Source organism: Marmota monax, unplaced genomic scaffold, assembly GCF_021218885.2.
Source record: "Marmota monax isolate L192 unplaced genomic scaffold, Marmota_monax_Labrador192_F-V1.1 WCK01_AAM20220418_F8-fsc00050, whole genome shotgun sequence".
In the NCBI taxonomy this organism is placed as follows: Eukaryota; Metazoa; Chordata; class Mammalia; order Rodentia; family Sciuridae; genus Marmota; species Marmota monax.
In genome coordinates, this window is record NW_026694552.1 from 10,832,563 (window position 1) to 10,850,067 (window position 17,505).

At 38.4% G+C, this 17,505-nt stretch overlaps 1 protein-coding gene across 2 annotated transcripts in view; it reads right to left on the reverse strand.

Moving 5' to 3' along the window:
- Lhfpl1 (LHFPL tetraspan subfamily member 1) overlaps nt 1-5,395 on the reverse strand; it is a 52,588-nt gene extending 47,193 nt beyond the window's left edge. The window contains exon 1 of one of the 2 annotated variants that reach the window (XM_046420850.2): nt 5,257-5,395. The gene's annotated coding sequence lies outside the window, so the exon portion shown is untranslated. Of the gene's footprint in view, nt 1-4,103; nt 4,243-5,256 lie in introns of those variants that run through there. The other variant, XM_046420849.2, reaches the window with a different exon arrangement.
- Between the last annotated feature and the right edge of the window lie 12,110 nt (nt 5,396-17,505).

The window sequence follows — 17,505 nt, forward strand, 5'->3', positions numbered from 1 at the left end:
CTTAGTGTGGTCAGAATGTTGTAATGAGTAGGGTGGAAGCATGAAGTCTCTCCTGCATTCACTGTCCTTCCCAAAGTCTAATGTTGGTTAATCTTTAAAGATATGCTAGCTATTCTAACACTGCCCCATAGGTAATGGTCACCTCAACCCACAGAATGTAGGGAACCCACCTAAGCCATAAGCCATGAATGTCAAATGGTCATTTCTTACTTTTAAAGAAAGCTACGGAAAGGGTCATTTACAAATTTTCACAGTAACTTAACAATTCTCACTGTTGATAAATCACTTGTTATATCTCTTTATAAACCTTTTCTGCTGCAACTTAAAGCCTTTGTTGGATTCTCAGATAGAATGGAGAACAAATGGCCACTGTCCTCCATATTAGGGCCCTAGACTCTGACTGTTGGTAGATTACCTTTAGCCTTTTCTCACCCAAAATGATCACTCTTTCTCTTCCTGTGGTGTCCCATGGCCAAGTCTTTGTTTTCGTTTTTGTCACTTTTGTGCTAACTCATATGTAGGCATTTAGTATCAACAAAACTGGCAACATTGCTCTTATATTTTTCTTAGGGGAGAAAAATAAACCAAGTCCTTCCTCTACCTCATCTCTTCCCCAGACCCTACCAAAAACAAACAAACAAAAAAACTTTTGTTTCCACTGGAGCTTATTGTGTAAATTCTGAGTTAAAGAAAACACTCCTTTACTAAGAGTGCCAAGGTCCAGTCAAAAGCCTGTGAGTTAAATAATCAGAACAGGAAGTAGTCAGGAAGGGAGTCTCTGACTTACAGCTGCTGAGGAAAACATGGCTGCAAAACTGTTTTCTTAGAACAGGTCTGTGAGGAGCTACTTTATGGGCACTCATGTTGGTAAAGGAATTTGAGCAGGCCTTTCTCATGTCCCCATTCCCCATATGCATTGCCTGTTACAAATACATCTTGACATTGAGACTTCTCTAGAAAATGAGCAAGATAGGCAAGCATATGTATCTGGTATGTAAAGAGTCCTACTCCACAGAAATGCCTTTGACCAATGTCACTCTTCATATCAAGCTGGGCATATAAGCAGCCCAACCATTCTAGATCTTTCTATTTCAGACACATTTTTTTTTAAAAAATCTACTACCATATCCCAAACATGTCTCTCCACATTTCCTGCCATCTATGTATCTTAGAAGATTTTTCTCCTCCGGATATCTTCACCATGGGAGTTGTTCCAAGTTCTCCTGTGCCTGAAATCATTCCATAATGTAGTCACTCAAGGGCTTTATTTTCCATTTGTATCTGGATGATTCTAAGAAGACCTCATTTCTTCTTTAATTGGTGCATCTCAACTATACAGAATGGTGGATTTAATAGTTGTTTATTTGCATATACATAAAAACATGATTGGAGCCAGGGTGCAGTGGCACACTCCTGTAATCCCAGCAACTTGGAAGCTGGGGCAGGAGGATTGCAAGTTCAAAGCCAGCCTTAGCAACTTAGTGAGACCCTATGTAACATAGCAACTTGTCTCAAAATTAAAAAATAAAAAAGCTGGGGATGTGGCTCAGTGGTTCAGTACTCCTGGGTTCAATCCTCAGTATATAAATGTGTGTGTGTGTGTGTGTATATATATATGCATATATGTATAGATGTGTGTGTGTGTGTGTGTATATATATATATATATATATATATATATACTTTGATTAATTTCACTCCCCAATACCTCTGCACCTCATCCTCCCATCCCATACTATCTCCTTCCACCCTAATGGTATCCCGTCTGCTTTCATGTCATCCCTTTCCCCCCGTCCTATTTTTCTCCTCTAGCTTCCACATATAAGGGAAGACCTCACTTTTGACCATTGCTTTAAAGCTTGCTGAACCTCCTTTCAGGCCTTCTTTCCACTTCCTTCCTCTTTTTGTCTGAGCTAGAAACTAGAAAAACTAGCTGTATTGGGTTAGATAATTATTTATTTGCTCTCATCATCCCAAGGTGGAGATGCTCTTAGGTAAGCAAAGCACTAAAAGGCAGGAAGGCAGAGAGTACATGAAGAGAGGGGAACAAATAAGCAATCAAAAATCCAGAAGGATATAAAAAGCGCTAATAAAATGAGCCTCTGCATCAGGTTCAAGGCTACTCTCTTTCTCTAGAGTTTGAGGTTGGAAAGTGGGAGCAGGAATGATTTCCCAAATTTTCACATGATCTTCTCCCTTTCTTCAAAATGCTGCTCATTAAACTCCCATTTGCCTTTGCTTTGCCATCTAGAGATCTTCAGCTCAGTTTTTACTCTGGGTTGACAGTCTACCTGTGTCCCTACCTTCATGATCAGTTGGTTGGCTAACAGTCCAACATCAGAAACTCAGCTGGTTAGAAAGTCCCTCTGCCAGCTGCTCCGGAAAGACATGGTGAAGCCCTATCAACAATGCACTAGGGCTGGGGTTGTAACTTAGTGGTGGTGCACTTGCATAGCACATGTGAGGCACTGGGTTCAATCCTCAGCACTAAATAAATAAATAAATAAATAAATAAATAAATAAATAAATTCTATCCATCTACAACTAAAAAAATATATTTTAAAAAAACAATGCACTAACTAGTAAAGCATGACCAATGCCCTTAAGCTAATAGCTCTCATCCTGCTATTATTCCTCAATAGTTCATTTACCCCTATGGCCTCAGCTGGAAATAAAATACCATCAAGAGCTGACTATCTCCATTGAGTAGATCTGCCCAGTGTGGGAAGAAGGTGCACTGAATGCTTCTCTAACCACTTCAGAGGAGTTGGAAGGTGGCAGTCCTATGTTCATGTATGAACACACGACCAGTGAAACTCCATATCATGTACAACCACAAGAATGGGATCCTAATTAGGATAAGTTATACCCCATGTATGTATAATATGTCAAAATACACTCTACTTTCATGTATACCTAAAAAGAACAAATAAAAATAATAAATGAAAAACAAAAGAATGCTTCTTGAAGTAGGGGCTCTAACTCCCTCCATCAAATCACCCTATGACCCATGCCTCCCAGATTCACTGAATTTGAACTTATAAGAGTTTGCATTTTGTAAAATACTCATTTGATTCTTATGGCAACTTTTAATTGAGGAATACTGTTTTAATGGAAAAGAGTCTAGATTTTTTGTAATTAGATCTAAGATCAGGTCCTGAGTTCTGCCCCTTACAGGTGATGTGAACTTGAGGTGGATGAATTAAAACCTGAGTTTTAGTTTCATCTATAAAATGGAGATGATGAGGCATAAGTTCAAATGAAATAATGTCTGTGGTGTACCTAACACCATGGTACATATCAATTCTCTCCCTTATTACCGGACAAGACCCCATTCTCTCATAAGTAATAGAGAAGACTTGAAGTCACCCAAGAGGGGAACATCACTCCTCTTAGACTCTCACTCCATGACCACTCACTTTATCAGTGTTTTGTTTTTTTTCTCATTCCTAGGTTCTTTCTGCTTTTAGTTTCCCACCTTTTGGCTGATACTATTTGCAGGAATGGATTTATAGTTAAACTGCTTCAGGTTCATCTGGAAATTATCATGCTCAGCGCATAGTAGGAACTCCTAAATATTTACTAAATGAATACTATCTTCTATTTCCAGCCCTACTGGCCTGTACATTTGCATTTCAGTTTAGCCTCATCACCCCATTTCAGTCCCATAACCCCAATTAAACACGTCTAAGAGATCAACCTACCACTACCTACCACATCGGGGAAAACTGGATCCATTCTGACTCTCATAGACAAGTCAGAACAAAATCCCTTCCTCCACTCCCAGAGACATGAGCTTCCTCTCCTCAGGTTACCAACTCCCCTGGGGAAACCAGCTAGCGTTTAACCCTTAGGTCCTCAAAGCTTGTCAATATGAAATAAGATTCCAGCTCTGGTTCCTTTTAGCCTCCGTGCAAACAACAGACTATGAGGAAGTAAAAATACACCAGGCTGCCCTTGGGAGGAAAACAGCTTCTCTGAGCTTTGAGATGAAAGGACAGGAAGCCTGAAGAAGGAAGGAGGGAAGGAGGGCTGAGCAAGGGGAGAGCAAAACAGTTTCTTATCCAGCTGTTTCAATTGCATTTGGCCCAAGTTGCATATTTACCTTCTGACCATGAAGACTGACTGACTTGTTCCCTCTCTTCGGGTTCAGATCTGAGCAACAACTTCTCTTCACAGCTTGTCAGACAGGGATGGGAATCCCAGCTGCTCTTTGCAGTGATGCCTGAAAACCTTGCTTTACCTTTGGGAGAGAGGGGCGGAGTCCAACCTAATGGGAATTAACTCTAACCACGCTGGAGGCTTCAAACAGCCTCAGACACGCAGGCACTTGAAGTAGAAACTAGCTTAGCAGGTACTGAGTTCCCCACCTCCAACTTCACAGCTGCCAAGTCAGCAGTGTTTTTTTTTTTTGTGTGTGTGTGTGTGTATAGCTATACCCATGCTTGAAGTGTGTATCTATCTCACTTGCTCACCTGCTGCCCAAATGCCTGCTGAGGAACACAAATTCTTCTTGACTTTTTTGAAAGTCCTAAATCATCCTCAACACAGAGATTCAGTATCAGATGTAAACGAATGGAAACAACTGAGAGAACCCATGGTTCAGTGGAGCAAGACAGAATATGGTCTTTTCCCCAAATTGACTTACACTGTCTGATGGGGATGACACTCCAACAGAAGAATCTTAGGGTCCAAGATGTAGCCAAGTTACATTTAAGAAACTATCAATAAATATATATAAGGAAGACAGTGCAAGAGAGGAAGGGGATCAGGGAGGGAGAAGGAGGATGTACTGGGGACTGAAATGGGGTAGATTATATTACATGCATATACAATTATGTCAAAATGAACCTCAATAAAATGCATAACTATGATACACTGATAAAAACATTTAAAAAGAAACTATCAAAAGCACACATTGAAAGGGATAAATGATACCTTTTTAAATGACAGAAGTACTGCAACTCAGTGTCTAATTTATCACAAAGTACCAGTAACTGCTTTTCTGACTGGGAAAAGAGGTAAGAGGTCTGGAAATGGATGGAGTTTTACCTGATGCTTTACTTCAACCTGATGTTATCTCTTCCATCTTTGAATGTCCCTGATACTCTACATTTATTTTGGGAAATTAGTCACCTTCTACATTGTATTAATTTTTTTACATATGTATCTCATTTCCCCTTCTAGATGCCCTGTCAACAGGGAACTTAGCTTTACAAATCAAAATGAGTTGGAAGGAAGAATGGTAAATAGCTTACCTTAACAGAGCATATGTGACTGGATCCAAAGTATTGGTGCTTCTATAATGACCCAATTGCCTTCCCAGAATGCTATAAAAGTTGTCAGTCCTGTTTACTAAAATTTTGTGGCAATAATAAAAAAATGAGAGTAAATTAACTAGCCATTTAATATATCCATCAGAATTATTTAATGAAGTTACTAAAGTTTTTCCTGCCTGCAGTGGGTATGAGTGTGCATCCTGTCTTTTATCACTGACATAGCCTCACATTCATGCATGCATTTGTTTATCCAGCTATTTACCATCAGCAGTTTCAAACATTTTTTTTCTTCCTCTGTGCACTGATAAACCACATTCCCATCTGTAATAATAGCTTACTGAGGCAGTTTCTGCAAGAACAAGAGATGACCTCTTGGGTGGAATGTCAGACTTTTGGTAGTGTGAGCTCCCTAGATAATTTTAATCATCTCCCAGTTGCCATCCCCTTAGGAATCACTGCTTCAGATATAGAGCTGTATAAAGAGAAGTGCTAGGCCCTCCTTCATGAAAAGTAAGTGAATATTAGCAGACACATAGTAACTGTATGTAAGTGATGAATGAAAATTTAGTCATGAAAAGTAGTTGATTTCACTCTGTGCACTGGTAAACATTGCCTTTCACTTAGTGGCTACACCTGTCATTTGGGGAAGTTTATCACTGGAACTCTAAGAATACTGCAATTTTTAATTCCCTCTTTTGCATTTGTATTGGTTCTTTTTAGTTATACATAACATTAGGATCATTTTGATACAATTATGAAAGCATGGAATATAATTTGTTCAAAATCAGTTCCCAGTACTTCCCCTTCCCCCACTTCCTCCCTCTTCCTGTTCCCTTCCCTCTACTCTACCCATCTTTCTGCTATTTATGTAATTTTTTTTTAAATTAGTGTCTTGTGGGTGTACATGATGGTGAAATTCACTGTGGCATATTCACATATGTTTCCTCTTTTTAACTTCTTTTCACTGTGCCCCCAGTTCCCGTAAATGAAATAATAGGGAGACTTAATGTATATACCAAACAATATTATCTATAGGACAAGTTTTACTTCCTTTTTAAACTTTTTAATTGTAGATGAACATAATACCTTTATTCTATTTATTTATTTTTATGTGGTGCTGAGGATTGAACCCAGGGCCTTACACATGCTAGGCAAGTACTCTACCACTGAGCTACTACTACATCCTCTCCTGTTTAAAATTTAACAGCTAATAGTTTTCTTAGAAATAAATTGATTTCATCATGTGGCCCTTCATATTTTCTCAATTAAAACTGCTCTTCAGTGATGCTTTTATAATATCATGTGGGAACGATTTGAGAAGGGGATATTTCTGGTAATGTGTTCAGGAGATGGGCCATATGTAGTACTTTTAATAATGCTAAAATAGTTGTTGGCCAGGTAATACCTAAATTCTACCTTTGAACAGTCTAGAATTAGAGATTCTGCAAAAATGAGATACAATGACTAGTAATTCTGATACACAGTCCCATCCCCATCCCTGGTTCACCAAACATTGCTCTCTATAGTAGCATTTCTCAAGCAGTGTCAATACTCCCACATTTTGCAGTCTAGACAATGGGTCAGCAAGCCAGAGACTGTGCATGCCAAATCAAGTAGGCTGTCTGTTTTTGTAAGGTTTTATTGGCATGCAACCACAACTTATTTATTTATGTATTGTCTATGACTGCTTTCATACTGCAATTACAGAGTTGAGTAGTTATGACAGAGACCTTATGATCTACCAAGCCTAAAGTATTTATTTATTTATTTATTTATTTATAATGTGGCTCTTTACAGGAAAAAAAAAGATGTTGACTCATAGTTTATACTCATACAAATATATATATATATATATATATATATACACACACACACACACACACACACACATATGTGTGTGTACATGTGTGTGTGTGTGTGTTAATTGTTAGAAGAAAGAATTTGAAGAGGAGGGGGGATAGTGAAATAAATAGAAAGGCCACTTGTGTTCAGCTTCATTAAGGTGCAAGTTAACATTGGTTCTTCAAAATCTACTGCCTGTGGGTTAACAACACACTAGTGTTTAATATAGGCCAAATATTCAGTGGTTTTGTGAAAATGTATTTCTCTGTCCTTCCTTTGAACCAGTGTTTATGTTGTTTTCCAATATATTTCAAGTTCTTTTTTTCCTCCTTCGTTGGATCTGCTTCTACTTTGGGAGCTCCTTCCTTATTTTGGTTTTTATAAAGTTTCTCTTTACTATGGATTTATGTTCTAGTCTTCCAAGGAGGACCCATTCTGCCACTGAGCCACAAACCTAGCCCAATAACTATGCTAAAATAGTTATTGGCCATGGAATACCTAAATTATACCCTACACATAAATTCTACTCTACAATTGTAAAATCAGGTGTAGAATCCCATTGCCCTTGAACTTTGAAAAGTTTGTGCTTACAAATTTCAAATCACATAGACTCTGACCTGTCAAACTGTCATTCATGCAAAGTGAATATAGAAAATACTCCTTGCCTGTACTGTAGTTTTAGTTCTGTACTAAAAACTTAGGAATGAAACATATCTTTTTTATATAATGACCAGAATTGAAAATTCTTTTGTTGAATTTCCCTATTGATCTCAGAGGATGAACTTATTATGTTAACCAGTGATACAGTATACTGGTAAATGTTTAATGACTGGCTTCAGAGTGGAGAGTGGGGTACAAGAGAGCCCAGATTTGTGGCATTTACTGATTCCCATAGTTTAATTTCTCCAACCATGGCCAGTTTCAAGTTACCAAGTTAATGAAAGTGGAGTTGGCAAAAAATACACACAATTGAAAGTCACAAGATAGTGTAAACTAGCTCCAGTTTACCACTGGAATTTAGATTCAAAGTATATTAGTTTGGGTCTGTGTAGATTTATAAGCTACATACAGTATTAATCAAAATGGGATAGCTATCACAGTTGTTTCATGTTACACATGGGCTTTTTCCCTGCTATGCAATATAGTCACTGGCACTGAAACACTTCAAAATGTTTTACTGGGCACCAACTTTTTAACTTTTATAGTGCAATTTGTATATTATTCAGAAGTAAACCAAAAATAAATTGCTCAGGGATCTTGATGCCTGCTTTAACAGCTTTTGAAGGAGGATCTTTATTATATTTATAACACATGAAAATAAACCAGAAATCCTTTTTTTAAACTTAACTAATGTACCAAATTTGGGGTCCAAATTGCATAGAGTAAGTTAAATTAAATTGCATTATAATAACCATTTTGAGTATCTTTCTGTATGCATATTTATATTGAAATATATTTTTAAAACAAATTTAGAAAAATTTCCATCAAGATATTAAATAAAACTCTTCTAAAAGTCCTATTACCCAGCTCAACTCACAATAGCTAAACTATGAAACCAACCTAGGTGCCTTTCAATAGATGAATGGATAAAGAAACTGTGGTATATATACACAATGGAATATTACTCAGCTTTAAAAGAAGAATGCAATTATGGCATTTGCTGGTAAATGTATGGAGCTGGAGTATATCATGCTAAGTGAAATAATCCAATCCCAAAACTCCAAGAGCTGAATGTTTTCTCTGATATGCAGATACTAATTCACAATAAGGACAGCAGCTAGGGAAGAATAGAAGTACTTTGGATTAGACAGAGGGGAGTGAAGGGAAGAAAGGGAGTATGTGGGTAGGGAAAATAGTAGAATGAATCAGATATTAATACCCTGTGTGCATATGTGATTACACAACCAGTGTGATTATACATCATGTACAACCAGAAGAAAGAAAAGTTATACTCCTTTTATGCATGATGTGTCCAAAAGCATTCTACTGGCATATATAACTAATTGGAATTTAAATACATTTTTAAAAAGGTAAAAAAAAATCCTATTACCACTTAATTTTTAATTTTCCATAAGTGGGTTTTGAGAAAAAAAACACTTATTTTTTTTTAATATTCATTCAACCATTACTTACTGCCTTGGTTTAAATGTGTTTTGTCCAAAAAATCAGGTGTTGCCAATATAATAGTATTAAGAGGTAGGATCTTAAAAAGTGATTAGGCCATGAAGCTCCTCGTATCCTGAAGAGGTTTGATGCCCTTATAATTGAGGCTTCACACAGCATTCAGATCTCTGTCCTTCCGGCTTCAGCCATGTGAGGACACAGTGTTCTTCCCCTATGGAAGTTGCAGCAATAAGGCCATCTTGGAAAAAGAGCAGCATTCAACAGACAGCCAATCCTGCCAGTAACTTGATGTTGAATTTCTCAGCCTCCAGAGCTGTGAGAAAATTAATTTCTTCATAAATTACTCAATCTCAGGATTTTTGCTGTTGCAGAAGAAACACACTAAGACATTTATTAATTCTCCACATGCATCAGGCACTGTGGTAAATTCTCAAAACGTAGAGTTAAGATAAACAGGGGGCCAGGGTTGAGGCTCAGTGGCAGAGCACTTGCCTCACACTTGTGAGGCACTGGGTTCCATCCTTAGCACCACATAAAAATAAAAAAATAAGAGAGCCGCCCCCTCCCCCTGCACCGGCAAGGTAGAGGGAACTGTGACCACGCACAGAGCAGGCCCAGCGGCCTGCTGAGGGGCAGAGCCACCCCCACCCCCCGCTCCTGCCAGGTGACCACTGACAGAAAAGGCCAAGTGGCCCGCGGTGGGACAGAGCTTCCAATCACTCCTGCAAGGTAGGCGGGCCTGCGACCCACCGGCAGAAGAGGAGCAGCGGCCTGCTGAGAGGCTGAGCCACCCCCTCCCCCTGCGCCGGCAAAGTAGAGGGAACTGTGACCACGCACAGAGCAGGCCCAGCGGCCTGCTGAGGGGCAGAGCCGCCCCCCACCCCCCGCGCCTGCCAGGTAGGTGGAACTGTGACCACGGTCAGAAAAGGCCTAGTGGCCCGCGACGGGACAGAGCTTCCAATCACTCCTGCAAGGTAGGCGGGCCTGCGACCCACCGGCAGAAGAGGAGCAGCGGCCTGCTGAGAGGCAGAGCCGCCCCCTCCCCCCAGCGCCTGCAAGGTAGACGGAACTGTGACCACCATCAGAACAGGCCAGACCTGCAACCGAGAGACAGAACAGGCCCAGTGGCCTGAGGAAGGGTAGAGCCGCCCCCCCCCCGCGCCTGCAAGGTAGGCGCACCTGCGACCCACTGGCAGTACAGCCCCAGAGGCCTGCAGAGGGGCAGTGCCGCTGCCTGCGCCTGCAAAGTAGACAGAACTGTGACCACGGACAGAACAAGCCTAGCGGCCTGCAGAGGGACAGAGCCGCCGCCCGCGCCTGCGAGGGAGACTTTGCAACTATACAAGACCAATATAAATATATAGGGGGAAAATTCAATAGCACAACAGTTTCACCAAGTAGAAAGGAACGCGAACAGTATGAAGAGACAAGGAAAGAAAGGACCACAAGCATTGCAGGTCAACTCAACGTTAGAAGAGGTAATAGCTGCAGCAGATGGAATGTCAGATACAGAATTCAGGATATACATGCTTCAGATGATCTGGAGTCTCAAGGAAGACATCAGACAGCAAAATCAGACAATGAAAGATCACTTCAACAATGAATTACATAAACAAATCCAAGAAGCAAAAGATCAACTATACAGGGAAATAGAGGTTATAAAAAACAAACAAACAGAAATCCTAGAAATGCAGGAAGCAATAAGCCAACTTAAAAACTCAATTGAGAATACTACCAGCAGAGTAGAACACTTAGAAGACAGAACATCAGACAATGAAGATAAAGTATTTCAACTTGAAAAGAACATAGACAGCTCAGCAAGACTGTTAAGAAACCATGAGCAGAACATCCAAGAAATATGGGATAACATCAAGAGACCAAATTTAAGAGTCATTGGGATACAGGAAGGGACAGAGTTTCAAACCAAAGGAATGAGCAATCTATTCAATGAAATAATACGAGAAAACTTCCCAGACTTGAAGAATGAGACAGAACCCCAAATCCTAGAAGCCTACAGGATGCCGAATGTGCAAAATCATAAGAGACCCACACCTAGACACATTATAATGAAGATGCCCAACATACAGAATAAGGAGAGAATTTTAAAAGCTACAAGAGAAAGGAAGCAGAACACATTTAGGGGTAAGCCAATCAGGATAACAGCTGATCTTTCAACACAGACTCTGAAAGCTAGAAGATCCTGGAATAACATATTTCAAACACTGAAAGAAAATGGGTTCCAACCAAGAATTGTGTTTCCAGCGAAATTAAGCTTCAGGATGGAAGATGAAATTAAAACCTTCCACGATAAACAAAAGTTAAAAGAATTTGCAGCTAGAAAACCATCTCTTCAAAACATCCTTGGCAAAACATTACAGGAAGAGGAAATGGAAAATAACAATGAAAACCAACAGTGGGAGGTAGGACAGTAAAGGGGGGAAAATAATCAAAGAGGAAAACAAACCATGTTTAGTAACAGAAATAAAAAATATGGCTGGAAGAACAACCCATATTTCAATAATAACCCTAAATGTTAATGGCTTAAACTCACCAATCAAGAGACACAGGCTAGTAGAATGGATCACAAAACAAGACCCAACAATATGCTGCCTACAGGAGACGCATTTGATAGGAAAAGACATACATAGGCTGAAGGTGAAAGGTTGGGAAAAATCATACCACTCATATGGACTTCGGAAACAAGCAGGAGTATCCATACTCATATCAAATAAAATAGATTTCAAGCCAAAGTTAATCAAAAGGGATAAAGAGGGACACTACATACTGCTCAAGGGAACCATACACCAACAAGACATAACAATCATAAATATATATGCCCCAAACAATGGTGCAGCTATGTTCATCAAACAAACTCTTCTCAAGTTCAAGAGTCTAATAGACCACCATACAATAATCATGGGAGACTTCAACACGCCTCTATCACCACTGGACACATCTTCCAAGCAAAAGTTGAATAAGGAAACTATAGAACTCAATAACACAATTAATAACCTAGACTTAATTGACATATATAGAATATACCACCCAACATCAAGCAGTTACACTTTTTTCTCAGCAGCACATGGATCCTTCTCAAAAATAGATCATATATTATGTCACAGGGAAACTCTTAGACAATATAAAGGAGTAGAGATAATACCATGCATCCTATCTGATCATAATGGAATGGAACTGAAAATCAATGATAAAAGAAGGAAGGGAAAAGAATACATCACTTGGAGAATGAACAATAGGTTACTGAACGATCAATGGGTTATAGAAGACATCAAGGAAGAAATTAAAAAATTCTTAGAAATTAATGAAAACACAGACACAACATATCGGAATCTATGGGACACATTGAAAGCAGTTCTAAGAGGAAAATTCATTGCTTGGAGTTCATTCCTTAAAAAAAGAAAAAACCAACAAATAAATGATCTCATACTTCATCTCAAAATCCTAGAAAAAGAAGAGCAAAACAACAGCAAAAGAAGTAGAAGGCAAGAAATAATGAAAATCAGAGCTGAAATTAATGAAATCGAAACAAAAGAAACAATTGAAAAAATTGACAAAACTAACAGTTGGTTCTTTGAAAAAATAAACAAAATCGACAGACCCTTAGCCATGCTAGCGAAGAGAAGAAGAGAGAGAACTCAAATTACTAACATACGGGATGAAAGAGGCAATATCACAACAGACACTTCAGAAATACAGAAGATAATCAAAAATTACTTTGAATCCTTATACTCCAATAAATTAGAAGATAGTGAAGGCATAGATAAATTTCTTAAGTCATATGATCTGCCCAGATTGAGTCAGGAGGATATAGACAACCTAAACAGACCAATATCAATTGAGGAAATAGAAGAAACCATCAAAAGACTACCAACTATGGGGTGAAGGTGGGAGTTCATAACCCACTAGAATCAAAGTGTGGAATATGATATGTCAAGAAACTTGTAATGTTTTGAACAACCCACAATAAAAAATTAAAAAATAAAAAAAAAATAAAAAAAAAAAAAAAAGAATTAGCTTTGCAGTACAATCAGAGTTCATCTACTGTGTATTTGACAATTAATTATTGGTTAGTAACTAGGCAAATATTTATTCAATACCCAATGTGCTGCTGTAAAAGAAGTGGCCTGCAAATTTAGTTCTTCCTATATCTGAAATATCAATTTAATTGAGTCTAAGAAAATCCCCAAATTGAGTGAACACTTTGAGCTGTGCCACATCAAAGTACTTAATGTGATTTAAATAATATTATACAATCTAACCCATTTATTTCATACTGAGTGTAGAACATTAAAATATTAAGATGATGAAAAAAAAAAAAAAAAAAAAAAAAAAAAAAAAGACTACCAACTAAGAAAAGCCCAGGACCGGATGGGTATACAGCAGAGTTTTACAAAACCTTTAAAGAGTAACTAATACCAATACTTTTCAAGCTACTTCGGGAAACAGAAAAAGAGGGAGAACTTCCAAATTCATTCTACGAGGCCAACATCACCCTGATACCTAAACCAGACAAAGACACTTCAAAGAAAGAAAACTACAGACCAATATCTCTAATGAACCTAGATGCAAAAATCCTCAATAAAATTCTGGCCACTCGGATACAAAAACTTATCAAAAAAATTGTGCACCATGATCAAGTAGGATTCATCCCTGGGATGCAAGGCTGGTTCAATATACGGAAATCAATAAATGTTATTCACCACATCAATAGACTTAAAAATAAGAATCATATGATCATCTCGATAGATGCGGAAAAAGCATTCGACAAAGTACAGCATCCCTTTATGTTCAAAACTCTAGAAAAACTAGGGATAACAGGAACATTCCTCAATATTGTAAAAGCAATCTATGCTAAGCCTCAGGCTAGCATCATTCTGAATGGAGAAAAATTGAAGGCATTCCCTCTAAAATCTGGAACAAGACAGGGATGCCCTCTCTCACCACTTCTGTTCAACATAGTTCTCGAAACACTGGCCAGAGCAATTAGACAGACGAAAGAAATTAAAGGCATCAAAATAGGAAAAGAAGAACTTAAATTATCACTATTTGCAGATGACATGATTCTATACCTAGCAGACCCAAAAGGGTCTACAAACAAACTATTAGAGCTAATAATAATAATAATTCAGCAAAGTGGCAGGATATAAAATCAACACGCATAAATCAAAGGCATTCCTGTATATCAGCGACAAATCCTCTGAAATGGAAATGAGGACAACCACTCCATTCACAATATCTTCAAAAAAAATAAAATACTTGGGAATCAACCTAACAAAAGAGGTGAAAGACTTATACAATGAAAACTACAGAACCCTAAAGAGAGAAATAGAAGAAGATCTTAGAAGATGGAAAAATATACCCTGTTCATGGATAGGCAGAACTAACATCATCAAAATGGCGATATTACCAAAAGTTCTCTATAGGTTTAATGCAATCAAAATCCCAATGGCATTTCTTGTAGAAATAGAGAAAGCAATCATGAAATTCATATGGAAAAACAAAAGACCCAGAATAGCAAAAACAATGCTAAGCAGGAAGTGTGAATCAGGCGGTATAGCGATACCAGACTTCAAACTATACTACAGAGCAATAGTAACAAAAACAGCATGGTACTGGTACCAAAACAGGTGGGTGCACCAATGGTACAGAGTAGAGGACACAGAAACCAATCCACAAAACTACAACTACCTTATATTTGATAAAGGGGCTAAAAGCATGCAATGGAGGAAGGATAGCATCTTCAACAAATGGTGCTGGGAAAACTGGAAATCCATATGCAACAAAATGAAACTGAATCCCTTTCTCTCACCATGCACAAAAGTTAATTCAAAATGGATCAAGGAGCTTGATATCAAATCAGAGACACGCCGTCTGATAGAAGAAAAAGTTGGCTACGATCTACATACTGTGGGGTCGGGCTCCAAATTCCTCAATAGGACACCCATAGCACAAAAGTTAATAACTAGAATCAACAAATGGGACTTACTCAAACTAAAAAGTTTTTTCTCAGCAAAAGATACAATAAGAGAGGTAAATAGAGAGCCTACATCCTGGGAACAAATCTTTACTCCTCACACTTCAGATAGAGCCCTAATATCCAGAGTATACAAAGAACTCAAAAAATTAGACAATAAGAGAACAAACAACCCAATCAACAAATGGGCCAAGGACCTGAACAGACACTTCTCAGAGGAGGACATACAATCAATCAACAAGTACATGAAAAAATGCTCACCATCTCTAGCAATCAGAGAAATGCAAATCAAAACCACCCTAAGATACCATCTCACTCCAGTTAGATTGGCAGCCATTATGAAGTCAAACAACAACAAGTGCTGGCGAGGATGTGGGAAAAGGGTACACTTGTACATTGCTGGTGGGACTGCAAACTGGTGCAGCCAATTTGGAAAGCAGTATGGAGATTTCTTGGAAAGCTGGGAATGGAACCACCATTTGACCCAGCTATTCCCCTTCTCGGTCTATTCCCTAAAGACCTAAAAAGAGCATGCTACAGGGACACTGCTACATCGATGTTCATAGCAGCTCAATTCACAATAGCTAGACTGTGGAACCAACCTAGATGCCCTTCAATGGATGAATGGATAAAAAAAATGTGGCATTTATACACAATGGAGTATTACTCTGCATTAAAAAATGACAAAATCATAGAATTTACAGGGAAATGGATAGCATTAGAGCAGATTATGCTAAGTGAAGCTAGCCAATCCCTAAAAAACAAATGCCAAATGTCTTCTTTGATATAAGGAGAGTAACTAAGAACAGAGTAGGGTCGAAGAGCATGAGAAGAAGATTAACATTAAACAGGGATGAGAGGTGGGAGGGAAAGGGAGAGAGAAGGGAAAATGCATGGAAATGGAAAGAGACCCTCAGAGTTATACAAAAGTACATACAAGAGGAAGTGAGGGGAAGGGGAAAAATAATATAAGGGGGACAAACGAAAATCAGTAGAGGGAGCAGAGAGAGAAGAGGGGAGGGGAGGGGAGGGGAGGGGAGGGGAGGGGGGATAGTAGAGGATAGGAAAGGCAGCAGAATACAACAGACACTAGTATGGCAATATGTAAATCAATGGATGTGTAACTGATGTGATTCTGCAATCTGTATATGGGGTAAAAATGGGAGCTCATAACCCACTTGAATCAAATTGTGAAATATGATATATCAAGAACTATGTAATGTTTTGAACAGCCAACAATAAAAAATTTTTTAAAAAAAAAATAAATAAATAAAATATATTGTGTTCATGTATAACTAAAGGAAATTTTTTAAAAAATAATATAAACAGAGACCCTGCCATAATGAAGTTTACATTCTATTCAGGGAAATGAAAAAGATTAAATAAGCAAATACTTCAATAACATATAGTAAGGAACTCTGGTGATAAAAAAATATAGTGATATCATAGGGCAATAAAGATGAGATAAACCCACTTAATTTTTTAATATTCATTTCTGATTTTGTTCCATATCTTTAATTGGTAATGTTTTAGTCAGCTTTTTGTTATTGTGACCAAAAGAACTGACAAGAACAATTTAGAGGAGGAAAGGTTTTTTGGATTGTAGTTTTAGAGGTTCAGTCCATGGTTAGCCAACTCCATAGCTCTGGGCCCAAGGTAAGGCAGAACATCAGGGTGGAAGTGAGTGTGGCAGAGGAAAGTAGCTCAGGACATGACAGCCAGGAAGAAGAGAGAGAGAGAGAGAGAGAGAGAGAGAGAGAGAGAGAGAGAGAGAGAGAGAGAGAGATTCTAAAGGGACAGTCCCAGTGACCTACTTTCTCCATCCATACCCTACCTGCCTACAGTTACTGCCCAGGTAATCCATATTAGTGGATTAATCCACCAATTAGTTTACACCTCTCATGATGTGATTATTTTACCTTTGAAAATTCTTGCATTGATTCAAACACTAAATTTGGGGACATTTCATATCTAAACCATAGCAGTGCCTTTAATTATACAGAATAGAGGGATTCATTGTTACATACACATTCACACACACACAATATAACATTATAATTTGGTCAATATCGTTCCCCAGTATTTCTTCTTTCGCTCCCCTCCTCCCTCACCCTGGTCCCTTTCTTCTACTTTAGTAGTCTGAGAGATATCTACTTTAAAAGGAACAATCATGGAATCCCAGTGTGGAACCCCAAAGGATGAAAAACAGAAAACAGCTGGAAGAAGCTGAGAGAAGATTGCAAATTCAAAGCCTCTGAGGAAGGAAGGAT